Source organism: Phodopus roborovskii, unplaced genomic scaffold (genome assembly GCF_943737965.1).
Source record: "Phodopus roborovskii unplaced genomic scaffold, PHOROB, whole genome shotgun sequence".
Lineage (NCBI taxonomy): Eukaryota > Metazoa > Chordata > Mammalia > Rodentia > Cricetidae > Phodopus > Phodopus roborovskii.
In genome coordinates this window covers 1-6374 of record NW_026126449.1, presented here as the reverse complement: position 1 = coordinate 6374, position 6374 = coordinate 1, and the positions used below count along the sequence as shown (strand labels likewise).

At 45.4% G+C, this 6374-nt stretch overlaps 1 pseudogene; it reads right to left on the bottom strand.

Moving 5' to 3' along the window:
* Nucleotides 1-1787: 1787 nt before the first annotated feature.
* On the bottom strand, nt 1788-6208 carry LOC127225550 (Fanconi anemia group G protein homolog; annotated as a pseudogene).
* Nucleotides 6209-6374: the final 166 nt, after the last annotated feature.

Here is a 6374-nt window from a genome sequence, read left to right as displayed (position 1 = left end):
GGATCCTGAACTCCACCACAATAACCCTTCGTACTCCTTTAAAACACTGGCTCCAATGAAGGGCGTGGTGGATGGGCTAGGTCTGTAACCCTAGCAGTTGGGAAGCAGAGGCAGGAGGATTATTAGTTGGAGATCAACTCAGGATTCAGGACCTTTTCTGAAAAACAAAACCGGGTTGGGCATAATGGCGCAAATCTATAATTCTGGCGTCAAAACAGTATCTCAAAAATAAATTTTAAAAGCAGTGTGGTGGCACATGCTTTTAATTTCAACACTTAGAAGGCAGAGGCAGGCTGATCTCTAAATTTTAAATCAGGCTGTTCTCAAAGCGTTGCAGCCAGCCAGGGCTACATAGTGAGACCCCGTCTCAAAACGAAGTAAATAAAATTTAAAAAAAAAAAAATGACTAGGTATGGTGGTGTTCATTCTAGATGCCAGGACTCCACAGGCTAAAAGCGGGAGGGTTGAGTTTGAAGCCAGCAAATGCTGCACAGCTAGACTAGGTCTAACAAAAAAATACTAACTCTAGTCACCCTTTCCCTGGACCCTAGTTCTGAGTCACCAGCACCCCTGCTCTTAATATTACCGCCCTATTGACATTGCACTCTACTAACTAATCCCTTATGTTTTACAATTTCTCAGGGTTTGGGAATACATATTTGCCACAGTGTATAAATATTATCTGTAGAGGGAGAACACTCAGGCTCAAGGAGGTCAAGAACATCTGCAGAACACACAGCAAATTCAGTGTGTAAGCAAATTCAGGCTGTAACTTAAGGTCCTTGGGTCCCAAAAAACAATTAATTGGCTCTCATTGAAATCATTAGACTACTAGCTCCAAGTGGCATCCTGATTCAATTCACCCTTCACCTCCTACCCACACAGATTGATATGGGACAGTTTGTTTCTAGAGATGGAGCTACTCTAAGAAACACCTCTCTTTTTTATTTTTGTTTTTATTTTATTATTATTATTTTGAGACAGAGCCTCTCTGCATAGCCCTGGCTGTCCAGGAACTCACTATATAGACCAGGTTGGCTACAAACTCCACCTGCCTCTGCCACCTGCGTGCTGGGATTAAAGCTGTGTACCACTCTTCCTGTCAAGAGGCCTGTCAAGAACATTCTCCGGACTAACTTTGTCACCTAGCAGATTCTTGAGCTATTAGCTATGCTTCCAAATAACAGAGCTAGAGATGGCTCAGTGGTGAAGAGAGTGCAATTGCTCTTGAAGAGAACACAGGCTGGATACCCAGCACCCATGTCAGATGGTTCACAATCTCCTGTAATAATACTTGAGGGACCCAACGCCTGGCTTCCACTGGCACCCACACACATATGGATGGCATACACACACATGATTAAAAATAAGTAAATAAAGTTTTAATAGTAATTTTAAAGGACTATGTCACTGCTTCCTCAGAAGGATAAATGTAGGCTTTTCCTCAACTCACCCCGAGCTCTTAAGATAGATGGTGGGGCCTGGGGTGAGGGATAGGGACTGTAGACTTATATGTGAGAATTTGGAGTTCAGTCCCCAGAATCCAACCTTCCAAAAGGAAGGTGGGAGGGAAGAGGAGACCTAGGAGGCAGGGAAGGTCTGGAAGATGGATGTTGAACAAACAGCATTGTAAATAACCAACACCAACTAGTCTGCCATGAGCTTTCCCATTCAACCCTGTGTAGTAAGCAGATAAGAGATAAATATGAGATTTTACTATATATATATATATATGAATATATATATATATATATATATATATATACATACATATACACACACAAAGAAAAGAAAAAGAAAAAAAAGTGTCATAACCAAAATCAATGATTTGTCCATGGAACCATTTTAGAACTAGACTGGCAGTAAGTAGGCCAAGATTCACAAGACCACCAACCTCATCAGTGGAGGAGTTACTTAGGAACAATCAGCTCCAGCCATATTATCCAGAGGACAAGCAGAAAAAAACCCTCCCCCATGGAGATGGTCCATAGGGGCCCAGCTCAAGCTCCTGGAAACAAGGAAGCTACAGGTCATTCATGAGACTTCTAGCAGAGATGTTCCAAATTCCTTGAGGAAAGCTTCACAGTTAGGGGGATGGATCCAGCTCAAACAGGTTTCTAAGTACAGTGGAAGAGACCTGAAAAAGAATGGCAATGCCTAAGCGTGGAAAGATAGACATAGGGTTTGACATCCTTCCGTATGTCCCTCATCACCCCCACTACAGGATTCCAATTGTCCCCAGCCCCATGCCAGGAAGACTAAACCTTACCAGATGGTTTCTCCCTGTTGCAGTTGATTTTGGGTCCCTCCAGAAAGCAGTGGCCTCATTCCTCCGTTCCAATCTTTTCAGAGTCTGAAGCAGGTAAAAGGAACCATCTCTGTTGCCTATAACCCCACCCCAAAGTACAAAGACTTAGAATCTGATAAAGCTTTAGACCTAGAAAGAGGACGAGATCTTGTCTATACACACACATAAAAACCAAAACTAAATTATTCCATAACCATGCCTAGTACAAAGTGTTCAACTAGCCCTGTTCCGGCAAAACCATCCCCACATAGTCGCATTTTTGTCTGAAGACAACAGGGAGACCAGGGAACTCTTAGGAGCCTTGCATACATGTTTGCTTGCATATGTACACATGTGGGTACCTCCTAGGTATATACAACATACCCTATTCAATCTTCCTATCTGGGAATATCATCCCTACACTTCTGTCCAAATACCACCCTTCTGTACAAAGCCAACGTCATGCGAATGTGACATACCCGGGGCATATCTGCACACTAAGGAGAAAGTCACTTAAGGCTTTGGTATCCTGGCCACTGGCTACCCATTCCAGCCCACGACTAAGCAGAGCAGCTACTTGAAGGTGTTTAGTGCCACATCAGGCTGACACTTCTGCTCACAGTTGGAGCCTGCCCCTAGAAATCACCACCAAAGTCAGCAAGCACCTTCCCCCCACCAGACACAGTCACCAAACACCCAAGTCCCCATCCTCCTCCGCTTCCCCAATTTTTTTTTTTTTTTTTTTTTTTTTTGACAAAGTCTCACCACATAGTCAGAACTTACTATATAAACCAGGATGGCCTCAAAATCAGAGATCTACCTGTTGGGAGTGCTAGAATTAAAGGTATGTGCTACCATACCCCAGAATGTCCCCTGAAGTATCCCAGTCTGGTGGATTGAGGTGCAATGAAAAGGAACCCACACACCACTTTCAGAGTTAAGAAAAAAATTGGACAATCTAAATTAGAGGCAGGAATGGTGGCAAACATCTATATTACTAGTAATTGGGAGTAGAGGCAGGAGGAACTAGAATCTAAGGTTATCCTTGACTAAAATAGTCAGCTTAAGGTCAGCCTGGTCTATATGAGAACATGTTTTATAAAAATAAAGAAAGCAAAAGAGAAATTTCTTTTTAAAAATAAATCACAGACGGGTGGTAGGACACACCTTTAATTCCAGCACTCAGGAGGCAGAGACAGGTAGATCTCTGCCAGTCTGGTCTACTGAGCAAGTTCCAGGACATCCTCCAAAAGCTACAGAAAAACCTTGTCTCAAAACACCAAAATAAAATAAAAATTAAATCACCTTGTTCTTTGTCCTCAGGCAGGCCCGAAAGAGCAGCTCAAGACACCTGACATGGGATATAAGTGGCAGGAATAAAAAGTTGGCTCAGAAACTACGGTAACTACTAAGAATAAAGTCCGCCAACCAAGGTCTCGATCAGAAAGCCATTCTCCCACACCTCCCCAGTGCTCTGTCTTCCTGACTCACTGGCAAACTCTACTGAGTGCTTTTCTAGCCTTTAGTTGTGACCAAGCCTGGCCCTGAAGCAGGTGGGTGGCAGAGACCCAGATTGGGCAGTATGGCAGTTCTTTGGTTCTTTTTCTGACATTTTCCCACAAGGACATCTTAGGAAGAAGAGATGAGGTTCGGCTGAGCAGCTCCTCGCATACAGTCAAAGCATCTGGGGCCCGGCCTGCCCGGATCAGCGCTGCTGCGGCCTCCAGACACAACTCTGGTATACAAGGCCCTGGAGAAGAGGTGGGTGGGGGAGGACTGTGGTGGAGAAAAGGGGGGCAGTGTCTGAAGTGGCATGAGCCACCATCCCTGAGCTTACCACCAGGCTCCAGTACCACAAAGAGAGAATTGGTCCCCCAGGAAGACCAATGAAGGCAGGGGAGGTCCCAAACCACCCACTCAACTACAGAGAACCTTAAGACACACCTACCCTTGGTTCTGAGCCACCCAGCAACATAGCTAGCAGGTCCAAGTAATGTTCCGCAGCATCTTCTGCCCTGGAAAGTCAGTCAGCCCCTTGAGTTTCACTTCACCAAACGACCCCGTCCCCCCATAAAGGTCTAGTGGAGAATACTCTCTTGGCTAATGGAGGGATGCCCTTGGCCCTGAAGTGTAAAGCAGGGAGCAGGTTTAGGAGCGCCAACCATGGCTCACTATGGATCTATCCATTTTCAGGATGGATGGGTGAGGACACTTCAGCATTTCAAATAGAAGACGTTACTATCAGGATGATGACTTCTCCATTAAGGTCCCACTTTAAAGGCAGGAAGCTAAATGCTTCAATCACAGGAATAAGCAATCACACAAGAGAAAAAATGGGTTCTGGGAATGTGGTTGAGGATGATAAAAAGTGCTTTGTTATGCAAACACGATAAATTTAGAGCTCCAATACTCTTGTAAAAAAAAAAACAGTACAGCCAGGTGATGGTGGTGCATGCCTTTAATCCTAGCACTCAGGAGGCAGAGGCAGGAGAATTGCCGTGAGTTTGACGCCAACCTGATCTACAGACTCCAGGACAGGCTCCAAAGCTACACAGGGAGACACTGTCTTGAGAAACAAAATAAAACCAAAACAAACAAAAACAAAGCAGTACAGCAATACATTTTGTTTGTTTGTTTCGGAGGCAGGGTTTCTCTGTAAAACCTATTGTCCTGGAACTCACTCTGTAAACCAGGCTGGCCTTGAACCCAAAATTTCACTTGACTCTGCCTCCCAAGTGTTGAGATTAAAGGCATGCACTGCCACCACCAGACTACAATACATCATTTTTAATCGCAGCATTGGGGGTGAGAGAGGAGTAAGGGATAGGCAAATCACACGGCTTCACGGCCAGCCAGTCTAGCCAAAACTAGTGAGCTCCAGGTTCACTGAGAGATCCTGTCTCAAAAATTACAGCAGATAACAAAGAAGAAGATACCTAACATCGATCTCTAGCTTTCACACACCCCAAAATAGCCAAGTGGGAATCTCCCAACCCTGCCACACAGGTATACCACACATTCAAAAAAAAATAAAATTTTAAGAGAATCACATGCCCAGCAAAAGAGAGGAAGAGGGGTTCAGCGTGGAGACTCACCTCCCTGTCTGTAGACACCGACTTGTTAGGGCAGGCGCTTGGCCGGCTCTGTGTGCCACAATGCAGAGGAGAGTGGGTCAGGTTGTGGAAGAGCAATTCTCAATATGAAGTTTGAGCGTTGAACTATGAGTGGCACTCAAGGCCTAAAAAGAACAGAAAATATTTAAGTCTTTGAGAACCATACATCTGGTACTTGTTTGTTTTTGGGGTTTTTTATTTGTTTGTTTGGTTGGTTGGTTGGTTGGTTTTTTCGGACAGCGTTTCTCTGTGGAGCTTTGAACCTGCCCTGGAACTAGCTCTGTAGACCAGGCTAGCCTCAAACTCACAGAGATTCCCCCTGTCTCTGCCTCCCCTGTGTGCTGGAATTCAAAGGCGTGTGCCACCACTGCCAGACTGTGTGCTTCTGTCTTAGACAAGTCACCCCAACACAAGCACATGAGCAGTCCTCCACAAGGTGTCCCTACCTTGGAAGCTCCTCACCTCAACCAGCAACTCTAAACTCTCCAGCTCTGCTGCAGTGTCTCCTAGTTGCCGATATATTCTAGAAGCCTCCAGAAGCGGAAGGGCACAGGTTGCACCCACCTTCAAGGCTGCAGTCAAGTAGAGCAATGCTCTCTGTGGATTTCCCTGTATGAATAGAAAGATGCAGGCCTCAGCTACCCTCAAAGGCATGATGCCGATGCTATGGCTTCCCCATGCCTAAGGCTTTATCTTTACCATCTTACGGAAACAGGTCCCCAGTGCTGTGTACACCTGGACTAACACAGATGGTGGACACGCCTGAGGCTGCTTCATGCAGCCTGTTCAGTGCTCGGGGTAGGCTCCCCTGTGATTAGCTCCTGCAGACCTGGGGGGCAATTATGGTATAAAAGATTAGGAAGCTTGTAAGGCAGGAAGCATGATGGGAAACAAGAACCTAGAGGAACTCCATGGAGATACAGAGAGCATAAGCCTAGAGGGACCCCTTAGGGAAAGAAGGGATGCTAGACCTT